The sequence below is a fragment of the Sus scrofa genome, chromosome 8, assembly GCF_054392235.1.
Source record: "Sus scrofa isolate SSC_HxYL_T2T_F1_AM1 chromosome 8, Sscrofa_HxYL_maternal_Yorkshire_Landrace_v2.0, whole genome shotgun sequence".
In the NCBI taxonomy this organism is placed as follows: Eukaryota; Metazoa; Chordata; class Mammalia; order Artiodactyla; family Suidae; genus Sus; species Sus scrofa.
In genome coordinates, this window is record NC_139390.1 from 29,538,632 (window position 1) to 29,552,390 (window position 13,759).

General features: G+C 48.5%; 1 long non-coding RNA gene across 1 annotated transcript; it reads right to left on the reverse strand.

Moving 5' to 3' along the window:
• Positions 1-486: 486 nt before the first annotated feature.
• Positions 487-13,048, reverse strand: LOC106504619 (uncharacterized). The gene is made up of 3 exons (XR_001298249.3): positions 12,914-13,048; positions 8,679-8,792; positions 487-1,974 (listed from the first exon to the last, which is right to left on the reverse strand). It is a non-coding gene; the product is annotated as an uncharacterized LOC106504619 (long non-coding RNA).
• Positions 13,049-13,759: the final 711 nt, after the last annotated feature.

Sequence of the window (13,759 nt, forward strand, 5' to 3'; positions counted from 1 at the left end):
AGGAAACCTGTTTCTCTGAGAGCAGGGACTCCAGCCAGCCAGTGCCTGAGGAAGCCCCCAAACTAGAGTCTTAACAGATGTCCCCAGAAGGGCTCTAGACCTCGTGGCTCCCCTAGAGCTGGGTCTCTGCACCACGCACCTGGCATCCGTCACGTGCTGCCTTGTAGATTACGTCCGCTCTAGGACACTGTTTCCTTGTGAGTGTAGTGGGGGCTGCGGCACCCACCCAGAGTTCTGGGGAGCGTGGTGTGGCCCAACGCATGGCAAGTGCTTGGCACCGTGCCCGGCACGCAGGGAGGGCCCACAGATGCCAGCTCTCAGCAGCTTCTGTATTAGGTTGAAGCACAAAGGCAGATACCACTCAAAGAGCAGGTCCTGAAAGGTTCAGTGCAACCTCCAGGAAGATCAGACTAAGTTGGAGGGCTTCCTGTTATCAGCCAAATGTTAATATCTGAAACCATATTTAAAAATGAAAGCACTACATAGTAAAATATAAAATGCATATTAATCCATAATAAAAACAGCATTACAAGATCATGTGTCAGTAAAAAAGCAAAGCAAGTGGGTATGGCAGCAGACAAAGACAAGAAACATCTCAACACTCGTGCTCCAGCAGGCTTCACCATTATTAAAATCCTTGAGGTGTGACATTTTGGCTCCTTTTCTATGCATCTAATAACTTGCATGCATGCGTGTGCGTGCACGTGTGTGTGTGTGTGTCTGGGTGGGTGGGGGCTGGGGCTCTGAACTAGAAGGACTAAGTAATGAGAAACACTTCTCTGTGGATGTGCCCAGGGCTGGTAACAGTCTCAGTGCTGTAAGAAGTGGTGACTGGGGGGTTTCCTTAGGATCTGCTTGGTGGACTTTTTCTGCAGAAAAAGCGGAGGCAATGCTGTACGTTTCCTGCATGTTTCCTGCGGCCAAGAACCCACTCCTTTGGGACTGCCTAAGAATAAGGGGAAAAATCCTCAAGGAAGACTCAGGTCCTGCCATGCAGCAAGGGGAACTCAACAATTAGTGGAATTTGGGCAAAATCATGAGTACGATGTTATTACTAAACAAATATTGAGTCATCTGTTCATTTCATAAGTACCTTTTACTGCATGGTTAATAAGGATGAAAATGTGTTATTCATTTTAGATTAAATCCAGAATCCATTCCAGCATCTATAAGAAGGTAAGATTCGAAGTGATTCGCACATTCTCCAAATTCCATCAGCTGTGAGACATTTTGGGTGTGCAAAGATGACTGGCTGCCTTTCGTTCCTTTGATCTCCATCCTTCGTTGGCATGATGGAGGAGGAAAAGGAATACGGACGGGGCCTCCCTAGAGCAGCATCTTAGGTGGAACTGGGTACCCAACTGAGTGAACAATTTGAACCCAACACATCCTCAGTCGCAGAAGTGGGCCAAGTCTCTGGGCACCTGGGACCACAGCTTCGCCCCCTTCCAGAACTGGGATCTGGTGCTCAGGAGATCTTTGTGCGTGTACCTCACCCCTGGGAAGAAGCACGCCCTCTCATGCAGAGGCCACAGCCTGGACTCCATTCTCATCCCCCGTGTCCAGTGTGTAAGTGTGGCAGAGAAGGAAGGCCCGATGACAGCGTTTCAGTGCTTGCTGGGTGATAACTGTCTTGCAGGTGCCTTGGGGGCGCAACAGACCCTCTGAACACAGTGCCCGTGAGTCACGCTCTTTGGAGACTATCAGGTGAGAGAAGCTGCCTGGCAGGTAACGGAGGGATCCCTCTCTTCACATGGGTCCTGGCCTTGGGTCCTCCACAGCGGGTGAAACTCTTCAGGGGTGCAAGCTTTTATTCACTCTTCTTCCCTCTCCCCAACTGGTGAGCGTCTCATCATCTCCCAGAATACCATTTAACGCCCCCTTCTTCCTAGACTGAGTCTTTGCTATCAGATATCAAGATGTTTTGTACAGAGGCATCAATGTCACTTTTCAGAGGGACAATGTTTTTAAAAGCTGAAGGCAGAGAACATGGAATAGGTGCAGGTCAGGCCATTGGTTTCATTCATTCATTCATTCTTTCTTTGCCTTCAAGTGCCTAGAGAAACATATCTCCTTCTTTTTTCCCTTTTACGGCTGCACCTGCAGCATATGCAAGGGCTAGGAGTTGAATTGGAACTGTAGCTGCCGGCCTACACCATAGCCACGGCAACAGCAGATCCAAGCTGAATCTGCAAACTACACCACTGCTCACAGCAACGCCGGATCCTTAACCCACTGAGCAAGGCCAGGGATCGAACCTGCACCCTCATGGAGACTAGTTGGGTTCTTAACCCTTTGAGCCACAATGGGAACTCTGAGAAACATTTCTTTTCTTTTCTTTTCTTTTTTTTTTTTTGTCTTTTTGCTGTTTCTTGGGCCACTCCCGAGGCATATGGAGGTTCCCAGGCTAGGGGTCTAGTCGGAGCTGTAGCCACCGGCCTACACCACAGCCACAGCAATGCAGGATCCGAGCCGCATCTGCGACCTACACCACAGCTCATGGCAATGCCGGATCCTTAACCCACTGAGCAAGGCCAGGGATCGAACCTGCAACCTCATGGTTCCTAGTCGGATTCGTTAACCACTGAGCACTATGGGAACTCCCAATTTGTTTCCATTCTTAAATTTCTCTCACCATTCTGGTCAAGGTGATCAAAAAACAAACAAACAAACAAACAAAAAAAAAACCCCACCAAAAACCAAAAACCAAAAAAAACCAACACACCCTAAATCTGATCTTGTCTCTCGGCATCTCTGTTGAATTCACTGACTGCCTCTCCCTTCCACCTGTTACTTCAAGGCCCTTCAAGGCCTGTAGCCATGGCTGCTGTCAGCTGCCAGCCTCGGCTCTCCTTCCCTTTGTGTCCTGCAGTGACTGTCTTTCAGATCCTCAAATCTGCACCGGCCTCCCCTCCCCCACACGGAGCCTTTGCCTGGACTGTCCCCTCCCTTCACTCCTCACCCCAAATTAACTCCTTTACTTCAGATCGCAGTTCAAACAGCACTTCCTCAAAAAGGCTTTCACAGCCTCCTGGCTTGAACAGCTTCCTTCCATGTCCCACAGCGGAGTGATGCTTATATATTTCTCTGGGTGGTTATTTGTGCTGGCAGACATTAGTCGGGCTCCAAGTCAGATTATTTGTTGCATGAGCCCAGGGGCTGCGCCTGTTCTGCTCATCATCGTACACTCAGAGCCATGCACAGAGCCTACCAAAGTGCTGAATAAATATTTGTCAAACACTTGAACAAATTTGCAGGCTGGGCTCCCCTGCCTTCAGCTGCCTGAGGACATCCTACTGATCCCGCCAGCTCCTTGGTGCTCTCTTCTGTGAAGCTGATGGACTCATTGCCCGGGAGAGTCCGTCACGCCCTCCTGAGCGCCCACTGTACCTTGACTGTAACGTTGTCCTTATCACCTGCTACCGCAACGATTGAATGTCCATCAAATCATGGAGCAGTAGTCGGTAGGTGCCTTGAGGCCTGGATGGTGTATCATTCGGTTTTCAAGTTTGTATCTCTGGCACCCCACAGGGCGATCAGCATAAAGAATGTACCCAATCCAACGAATGATGAACGAAAGGATAAATGAATGAATGAGCAGATTACAGGGAACCCGTATGATTGTCAGTGGAGGGGGATGAGGGGAGGCCTCGGGGATTGTGGAAACAGTGTGGGACTCTAGGGTTCAGAGGCATCAGGAGTCACCGATGGCAATTTAAGTTGAGTTCGAAGTAGTATCAGCCTCTATAATGTTTATATTACCGGGCTTGAGGAAGTGAGAGGCGTATCGAAAATAAAACTATCCTTCATGCAATCAAGAAGGTGAGGTTTAAGAAGAAGCCCCCAAATTACTTTCAACTCATGAGTGAGGGTGCAAGAGTGGAGTAAAAGTGGGTCCTGTTAGTGGACATGGGTTACCTAGGAAAATAACACCTCATGTGAGACATGGCCAGAATGACTATTAAATTAAAACCATGGTGGAAAAAAAAAAAAAAAAAAAAAAAAAAAAGGAGTTCCCGTCGTGGCACAGTGGTTAACGAATCCGACTAGGAACCATGAGGTTGAGGGTTTGGTCCCTGCCCTTGCTCAGTGGGTTGACGATCCGGTGTTGCCGTGAGCTGTGATGCAGGTTGCAGATGCGGCTTGGATCCCGCGTTGCTGTGGCTCTGGTGTAGGCTGGTGGCTACGGCTCCGATTAGACCCCTAGCCTGGGAATCTCCATGTGCCGCGGGAGCAGCCCAAGAAATAGCAAAAAGACAAAAATAAATAAAAAATAAAAATAAAGCCCTTTGTCAATTTAAAAAAACAAAAACAAAAACAAAAAAAACCATGGTGCTACTGGCACACTGGAAAAGCATGAAACAGGGATAATGAACAAATGAAATTATCTGTCTATTCCTATCTATCTGGCATCCATCCATCATCCAAGTACGTATATATGTCTCTGTATACCTATATCATGCATGCATGTATGTATGTACATATGTTTTTGTTTGTTTTTTTTGTTTTTTTTTTTTTTGGCTTTTTAGGACTGCACCCACGGCATATGGAGGTTCCCAAGCTAGGGGTCAAATCCAAGCCACAGCTGCTGGTCTATGCTACAGCCACAGCAACCCAGATCTGAGCCACGTCTGTGACTTACACCACAGCTCACGGCAACACCTGTTCCTAAACCCACTGAGTGAGGCCAGGGATCGAACCTGCATCCTTATGGACACTAGTTAGGTTCATTTCTGCTGAGCCACAAGGGGAACCCTCCTGCCTGTAGGTATCTAATCCATTCCCTATCCTCTGTCCACTCCATGAAAGCAGTCAAGGCAGATCCGAATTCTGTGGGGACTTCCACTGACTCTTTAAATTTTATTTGGTAGCAGCAGAAGCCATCTACCCCCTGTGATGACTTGGTCAAGCCAGGGGTCTTACTGTCACATTGAGGCAATTGAAAAAAAAAACAACAACCTTGGAGCTGCACAAAGCAGGCTGCCTTCTGATCTTAGCATTCCACACCCCAGGTGACAGTTAAAACCCTGCAGTGGGAGTTCCTGTTGCGGCTCAGTGGAAACGAATCCAACTAGGAACCATGAGGTTGCAGGTTCGATCCCTGGCCTTGCTCAGTGGGTTAAGGATCCAGCGTTGCCATGAGCTCTGGTGTAGGTCACAGATGCGGCTTGGGTCCTGCATTGCTGTGTCTGTGGTGAAGGCCTACAGCTTTAGCTCAGATTCGACCCCTAGCCTGGGAACCTCCATATGTCGTGGGTGTGGCCCTAAAAAGACAAAAAAAAAAAAAAAAAAAAAAAAATTAAAGCCCTGTAGTGGAGCTTTCTCTCCCTTTTCCGCCCTTGGCTCAGACTGGCCTGGACCTGGATGGCTGCCTGGGGAGAGGGGCACATCCCTTCCTCTCCTCTCCCTCTGCTCTCCTCCCCTTGCAAGCTGCTGTTTCCCTCTGTTCCTGGATCGAAGCCCAGAAAGGGGAGGGGTACGGGGCTGGGACAGTTCTCACGTGGCTGGGTGGCCGAAGCCCTTTGGGCCGGCAGCTGGCCCCCGGGGGGTGGCCTGGCGGCTGATCAAAGCCAGCCCTGGCTCGGGCTCTGTAGAAGCCTCCAGCTGGACCCCTGATTCCTGAGGTTCCCATGATCCAGGCTGGAGTTCTCCATCCCTCTGTGTGGTCTCCTGGGACTCCTGCCCTGGCTCCCAGGCTGCTGGAGGTGTAACAGCCACCCCCTTTCTAGAAGCTGTCCATGCTACGGGCCCCAAGACCACCCTACACCGGCTCCCCTTCCCACGGGGCCCACATCTGGACTTGGGATGTTCCCTTGGCTCTGCCACCAAAGAAATATCTGTTAACTTTTGAACCAAAGTCCTATGTCCTTTAGGTTTGTTATCTCAATTAATGTTCACAGCCACCTCTGAGGGAGGTAGATCTGGCAGGCCCTATCCATGGGTATTTATTTAAAGTTTTGTCTTCAATTCTGTCATCATAAAACATGGCAGGCATTTTTCATTTTATGATTGATTTTTTCTTCTCTTTTCACAGGCACACCTGCAGCATATGGCCTATGCCACAGCCACAGCAACACTGGATCTGAGCTGCATCTGCAAACTATGCCTCAGCTTGCAGCAACACCATATCCTTAATCCATGAGCAAGGCCAGGGATCAAACCTATATCCTCACAGACACTATGTCAGGTTCTTAGTCTGCTGAGCCACAATGGAAACTCCTCATTTTGTGATTGACTTTGATTGTAAACATAGGAATCGAGAGACTGGGGCTTTATTTCAGCTTGACCATGAGTTCACCGTGAGGCTTAGGGTAAGCCAGGAATATCTCTCATCAACGCCAAGGTTCCTTCTTGCACTAAAATTCTGTGACTTAGGAAATAATTCTAGAATAAGGAATTATATGTAGGTGTTTGTGGTGGGAGAGGCAAAAAGGCTAGTTGGGGAGTTCCCTTGGTGGCTCAGTGGGTTAAGAACCTGATTAGTATCCAAGAGGATGCGGGTTTGATCCCCGGCCTCGTTCAGGGGGTTAAGGATCTGGCCTTGCTGTGGCTGTGGTGTAGGCCGGCAGCTGCAGCTCCAGTTCAACCTCTAGTCTGAGAACCTCCATGTGCCGTGGGTGCAGCGCTAAAAAAAAAAGCTAATTGGGATCTAAGGCGTGGAGCAGCCCAGGCTGTTCAGATATATGTAACCCTTAAAAATCTTGATCCTCTTGAAGTTTTGAAAAAAAAAAAAAAGATTTTTAAAGTGTCTTAAAATCAAGGTCTTTATCATTGCTAAATCACTGCTCTCATTTATAACCCCAAAGAGAAGTCTTAATAAAAAGAAAGGTTTCAGAAGCACGTGGTTTCAAGAACCATGAAAACATTTGTTCCTTTGGTTTGTTAACTGCACTACCAGAAATACGGTCTTAAAAAATACTCAGAAGCAGACCCAAATATGCGCGTGTAAGCGGATGAATGGCAGTAAAAGGCAGGAACAGCTCCCCTTGTTCAAGTTCTGCCCACAAGACACGGCTTCAGAGAGGGGCTCCAGCCACACTGAATACAGGCTGTCTTCCCGTTTTCATCATAACACCCATCCCTGTTTAATGCAGCACATGTTTATCTGCTGATGTGTTTATCTTCTTTCTCCCAACCAGGAAGTTAGCTCACGGAGAGCAGCAGGGGAAGATCCACGTTTTGTGGGGTCTGAAGAGCTTATGTACTTGAGATCCTTTCTAGGAAAAGCCACTAGGGCAGTGCCCATCATGGCTCGGTGGTAACGAACCTGATGAGCATCCATGAGGACACGGGTTTGATTCCTGGCCTCACTCAGTGGCTTAAGGATCTGGCATTGCTGTGGCTGTGGCGTAGGCTGGCATCTACTGCTCCGATTTGACCCCCAGCCAGGGAACTTCCATATGCCATGGGCTTGGTCTTAAAAAGACAAAACAAAAAAATATATATGGCCACCAGGAGTTCCCGCTGTGGCACAGGGGTTGTGAACCTGACTGCAGGAACTCAGTGTCACTGTGGAGGTGCAGGTTCGATCTCCAGCCTGTGCAGTGGGTTTTAAATGATCCAGTGTTGCTGCTACTGCAGCACAGGTCCCAGCTACGGCTCGGATTCAATCCCTGGCCCCGGGAACTTGCATAGGCCATGGGTGTGGTCATAACAACAACAAAAGAGCCATTAAAAAATAAGCATAGAAAATTGAGCATAAAGATGAATATGAGTGAGAAGAAAAAGAAAAGGCCCTTGCAAGTCTCCCCATTAGCCTTACAGTGAAGCAGCCTCAGAGGGGAAGGGGCTTGGTCTGTTTGGTTCAAAGCTGTATCTCCAGGACCTGACACATAACAGGTGCTCAGGGAATCCTTTTGGAATGAAAGAGGGATGGACAGTTGAGATTGGTTAAATAAATGAGGAAAAAGAGGTGGAAAGATGTTACAGAACTGGCCTCCAAACACCCAGAGGAAGTTGTCCTGTGTCCTGGGGGACTTTTCAACCACATGAGTCCCTTGATGCCACCACTTTCCCCTCTTTCCCCTTCTTATTTCCTCTTCCACGCTGGCCACGTGACTGTCACTTCCACTCAGGGAAGCCATCTGGAACCTTCCCTACTAGATAATATCTCAACCCCCAATTAGAAATGGTCCTTTCCTCCTTACTCGGAGCCCTGGTATCACGATGGTTGAGGGAGATGCTTAAATGACAGTAGGAGGCGAAGATTTCCTGGGGATATCGGTTATCCCCGCTTCCCCTACGCTTCCTGATGAAGGTTAATCACGAGGGGCATGAAAACAACACACCATCTAATGAGAAAGGAGGGAGGGGCCACGAGGAACTCACGGAGGCTGGCTGAGATTTTAATTTCTTTCCTTCCTTCCTTCCTTTCTTTCTTTCTTCTTTTTTTTTTTTTTTTTGCTTTTTTTAGGGCGGCACCTGAGGCATATGGAGATTCCCAGGCTAGGCATCAAATTGGAGATGTAACTGCTGGCCTACACCACAGCCAGAGCAACTCAGGATCGGAGCCGTGTCTTTGACCCACACCACAGCTCACGGCAATGCTGGATCCTTAACCCACTGAGTGAGGCCAGGGATCGAACCTGTGTCCTCATGGATGCTAGTCAGATTTGTTAACCACTGAGCCACAATGGGAACTCCTCAGTTTCTTAATGGGTGCCATGGAAATTACTTACCAGGAGTCACCTGTGATAGCATCGTCCAGGGGGTCAAATGGTGAGGACTGAGTCAGCTGGGGGTGGTTCCTGGAGTGTCTACTCACCATCAGCCTCCGCACAGTCCTGGGGATGCTGCAAAGAAGCAAAGAGACACTTCTGTGTGAGTGAAATAGTAGGTCCTAGTACGTAATGTCACAGTGATTAAAACAGGTTTCCTTCTCCCATCCTTTTTCTGTGACCTTTCTCTGTCTGATTTGAATTCATGATTTTCTGCATGCATTCCTCAGGACGCCAGATATAGGTCAATAATAATATACAACATGGCACACATACAACCTGCAGTATATGGAATGACTGGCCAATGGGGACTGGCTGTATAGCACAGGGAACTCTGCCCAGTATTCTGTGATCATCTATATGGGAAAAGAATCTGAAAGAGAATAGATGTGTGTATACGTATAATTGAATCACTTTGTTGTACAGCAGGAATGATCACAACATTAGAAATCAACTGTATTTCAACAAAACTTGAAAAGATAAAAAAAAACCCCACATAACAAACAAATAAAAAAAAACAAATAACACATAACAACCAGTGCTATGTTCCAGGGGCCCATGTGTGCCCAGCCGAGGACTGAAGGCTTCAAATACACTGTCCCATAGAATTTCAATAACCCCTGTGCCTGAGACTGTTCGCCACTCTCCATTCTTCTGTTCTTCCTTAATAATAGAATCCTGCTTTTTTTTTCTTTCTTTTTTTTTTTTTTAGCTAGGCACATGACTTCCTTCAGTAAGATCACCCAGCCAGCTTTTCTTGCAGCTCTGTGTGCCAAAGTGGTCAGTGGCACGTAAGCAGAAGCACAGGGTGTGATTTTCAGGAAGCATCCCTAGCGGGAGGACCATACCCGTTTTTGTGTCTTCCTTTCTATGCTCACTGGAAGGTGGGCCTGATGGACGGACAGGAACAGCCATCTTAGACCAGGAGGTTGACACTGTTGACAATGGTGAAGCATCAAGAAGGAGCCATAGCCCCCGACAATCATGGGGGAGAATTTTGAGGGTTTCAGTCACTGCAGCTGAGCATGTCCTATAGAAACACCTGCAAGAAGGTGGTAGAAGGAGGGGTTGGAGAGGGTGCCCTTTGGGGTGGAACATGCCTGTGAAAATCACGCCTCCTCTACATTCACCAGCCTTGTGACCTTAAGCAAGTTACTCAACTCATGTTTGACTTCTCATTTGCAAAATCAATATAAAGAAAACCTCGATGGACTTGGAGGGGTGGATTAAATTATATAATATACTTGTGCCATGGTGCCTGGCACAAGATAAGTGCATAGAAAATGGGAGATAGAGGAGTTCCCCTCATGGCGCAGCAGAAACAAATCCGACTAGGAACCATGGGGTTTCGGGTTTGATCCCTGGCCTCGCTCAGTGGGTTAAGGATCCAGCATTGCTGTGAGCTGTGGTGTAGGTCGCAGACGTGGCTGGCTCGGATCTGGTGTTGTGGCTGTGGTGTAGGCTGGCGGCTACAGCTCTGATTCGACCCCTAGCCTGGGAACCTCCGTATGTTGCGGGTGTGGCCCTAAAAAGACAAAAAAAAAAAAGAAAGAAAAAAAAGAAAAAAAGAAAATGGGAGATATATTTATTCTTATATTACAGATGAGGAAAATCATTAAACCTCAGAGAAATCAAACAACTTCCCCAAAGGCATGCAGATAAATACTCTGGAGAGTTTAGATGCCAAAGCCCCTAAGATGTGTATATTTCCATGACATTGACCACCACGGATACATAGAGGAGAACAAGGAAAAAAGTGAGATCTTCCTCACATCTGTTAATGAACACATCTAGAGATGCACGCACATGTGCGCGCGCACACACACACATGCACACACATGGCTCAGAGCATTCTTTGAATAGAGAATTATTATTTCTTACAAATTAATCTGTCGATATGGGAACGTTTATTTATTTGAACTGCCACGTGCCAATATCAGAAACTCGGCGCAAAGCCGCTAACAAGCTGCGCTGTCGTCTGCTGATCCCTCTGGGTTGTCACCAGTAGGGGCTCAGTCTCTGTGACCTTGTCACGCTCTGCATTTCCTTGCACACCAAGCACACATTGTAGTTTGCAGATGAGTTGAACTCAGAGATCGGTGTTTCAAGCCTGCACCAAGAGTGTCTTTCCTACCCAGACTTCGGATGAGGCCAGGGCTGAGGTTTGAAGGGGATAGTTTCTGGGCAGCTTTGGACTCGTGATAACGAGGGTGAGCTCCGTGGTCTGTCAGCCGAGGTGGACAATTTAAGGAAACTATGAGCTGCATGAAGTTAGGGGCTTGTCTGTTTTGTCCACTGATGTATCTTTACCCAGAAGGGCTTGGTCACCATGCAGTCAATGAACTTGGAATAAATGAGAGCTCCGGGATCGCTCTGCGACAGTCACGGATGCTTGAGGCCACTGACTTGATGCCCATGGGGCTCCCTGTTGGGGTCCAGGTATGGGGAGCTCTTGCCCTGATTAGCTCTCTGGGCCCCAACCCCACCATTCTAACAGCATCCCATTGTCTTTGCAGGGAGCGTTCCCCCACGGCTGTATTTTTGGAAGAGGGTGGTGGTGGTAGAGGAAGTGCCTGCCCTGTAGAAACCAAAAGGGCCAGATCCTCTCCCTTGGAACTTTAGATCTGAACCATGGCTGCCAGGATGGGGAAGGTTGGAGGCCATTCACCACAAGCCCAGGGTTGGGGTGGATCTACACAGTCCTGTGCAGGGTTTTGCAATATTTTCTGCAGCCCCCATTTCCCACCCCAGACTTCTGACCTTCCATGGATTTTTTTTTTTTTTTTTGGTTTGTTTTTTAGGGCTGCCCCTGTGACATATGGGAAGCTCCCAGGCTAGGGGTAGAATCTGAGCTGTAGCCTACACCACAGCTCACAGCAACTCCAGATCCTTCAACCCACTGAGCGAGGCCAGGAATCGAACCTGCATCCTCATGGATACTAGTTGTGTTCATTACCGATGAGCCATAGTGGGAACTCCTCTTGGTCAGGTTCTTAACACGCTGAGCCACAAGGAGAGCCCCTGATCTTCTAGGGATTCCGATGTGCTATATATAAGGTCTCTGAATACTCCCCAGCCCCTTTGTTTCTTAAGATGCCTTGCAAACCAAATCGCAGGAGGAGATGTTGCTGATCATGCTTGTCTTCCCAGATAGGCCTGAAAAGTATTTGGTGAATTTCCAAATGGCCGTTTGGGAGCAGCGGAGAGAAATTCTACAATTCAGGCCAGTATTCTTCAGTTTGAAATACGGAGACTGGAGTAATTGGAGAAGGTGATAGTGACTGTTTCTGAAACGATTATTAGGATCGACTATTTGGCACCTAAAATGCTGGAGAGAAGGCTGGATCCCTGGCTAAATATGGTGCCAACACCTCGTTTTACAAGGGCTGATGCATTTTTCTCATCCACCAAGAATGTTCATTGGCAGGTTTTTCTCTGGCCCTCACAGCGCAGTTACGGTGGTGTGGCCTCTTGACATGCAATGATTCTGGGTCACTTTCTCAAGCTTGAACTTGTGGATGTGGCAGTGGCTGTTTCCAGACAGAAAACACTGGAATCCTGGAAAGAGGTGAAAAAACTGCCAACCACGATTTCGCACTTGGATCCAACTGACTTAGGAAAGCAGGCCCTGACGGTTTTCCACGTGCATGAGAGACCCAGGCGCTCCGTCCCACCCTCTGAGGGCTCGCCTCTGAAGAGGGCTCTTGCATTGTCTACATGGTATCAGAAAACATTCCTGCTGTGTTTTATGCTTTTTTGGTCTTTATACCAAGAGAAGAATGATTTTGAGACTCCAGTTGCATACGCCACCTTTAAGGGTATAATTTCTGTTGGTGTCGTGAGTGCTTTTCTTCCCCATCTTTGCTGAACCCATTGGGGGGAGAAAAAAAACAGAGGAGAAGGCAGATGGAGCCCCAAATCTCATCTTTCTGCCTGTTAAAGCTGACAGCAGAAAAAGCAGACTAGATCTGTGGGCAAATGGACTGCGGATCTAGGGCCAAATATTGGCAGGGCTGCCCTTCTGGCCACCGCTGTCCTCTGCACAGGGCAGGGGTGGAGTGAAGCTTTACTGCTCTGCTTCCTGTTGGGTCGAGAGCCATATAGGGCATTTCTCCTCTGCTGTTTGGAAGAGAGGAAGAGGAAGAGGAGGCACGAAGGGGCCAGGCCGGGCATGCCCAGTCTCCCCAGAGACTCACCCATCAGGGCAGCGCCTCCACCATCCAGGAAGGGGTGAGTGGGGGCTGCCGGAGGGCCACTGTGTTCACGGGCACACAACACAGCAACGGGAGCATCTTCATTGGAAGAAGACTCTCTCCAACAGTCTGAAATGCTCTCAGTCGGCGTTTCCTACTCATCAGCTTTAGTTTCTATTCCTGTCCAGTCCACTCCCCGCCCTTGAATCCTCTAATGTGAGCAAGAAAGAAAAACCACCCAGTGTGAAAAGAACCCTGGATTGGGTGTTGGGAGACCTGGTCCTGGTTGAGGCTGGCGGGTGAGGCACAAGGGCTCTGAGGGTCTTGTCTTCCTGGAGGCTCTGTTCACCTGCTGCCTGAGGTGGGGACGTGCACGCCTTGCTCAGTGAGCCCAAGGACCCCAATGCTCCGGGTCCCCGCTTTTCCCTCTGGGGACCTCGCCTCTTCTCTCTTCTCACCCTGGTTCCTTCCGTAGTCTTTTAGACGGCAGTAGGTCTTTCCCACATAAACACCCTCTCCAGCAACTTCCCAGTCTCTGTACCTTCTTCTTTGTAAGACAACATGTTTAAAATGTTGTTAGACGGTCCCAGCTCTGGGCTCAGCCACCCTTCGGAGCAGCCTGGCCTCTGGCTTCTGGCCATGTGATGCCCCCACGTGACTCTCACTCAAGTGGCCAATGGCCTTCATGCGGCTCAACCCAGCGGACACTTCCGTTCTCTTTGTACTTGATTTCTCAGCATTAATCAACACTGCTGACCATTCCCTGCTTTTCAGAAATCTCATTTCCCTTTGTTTTCCTGACACCACACTTTCTTGGTTATTTGCCTTTGAAGGCTCTTTTTCTTCAAG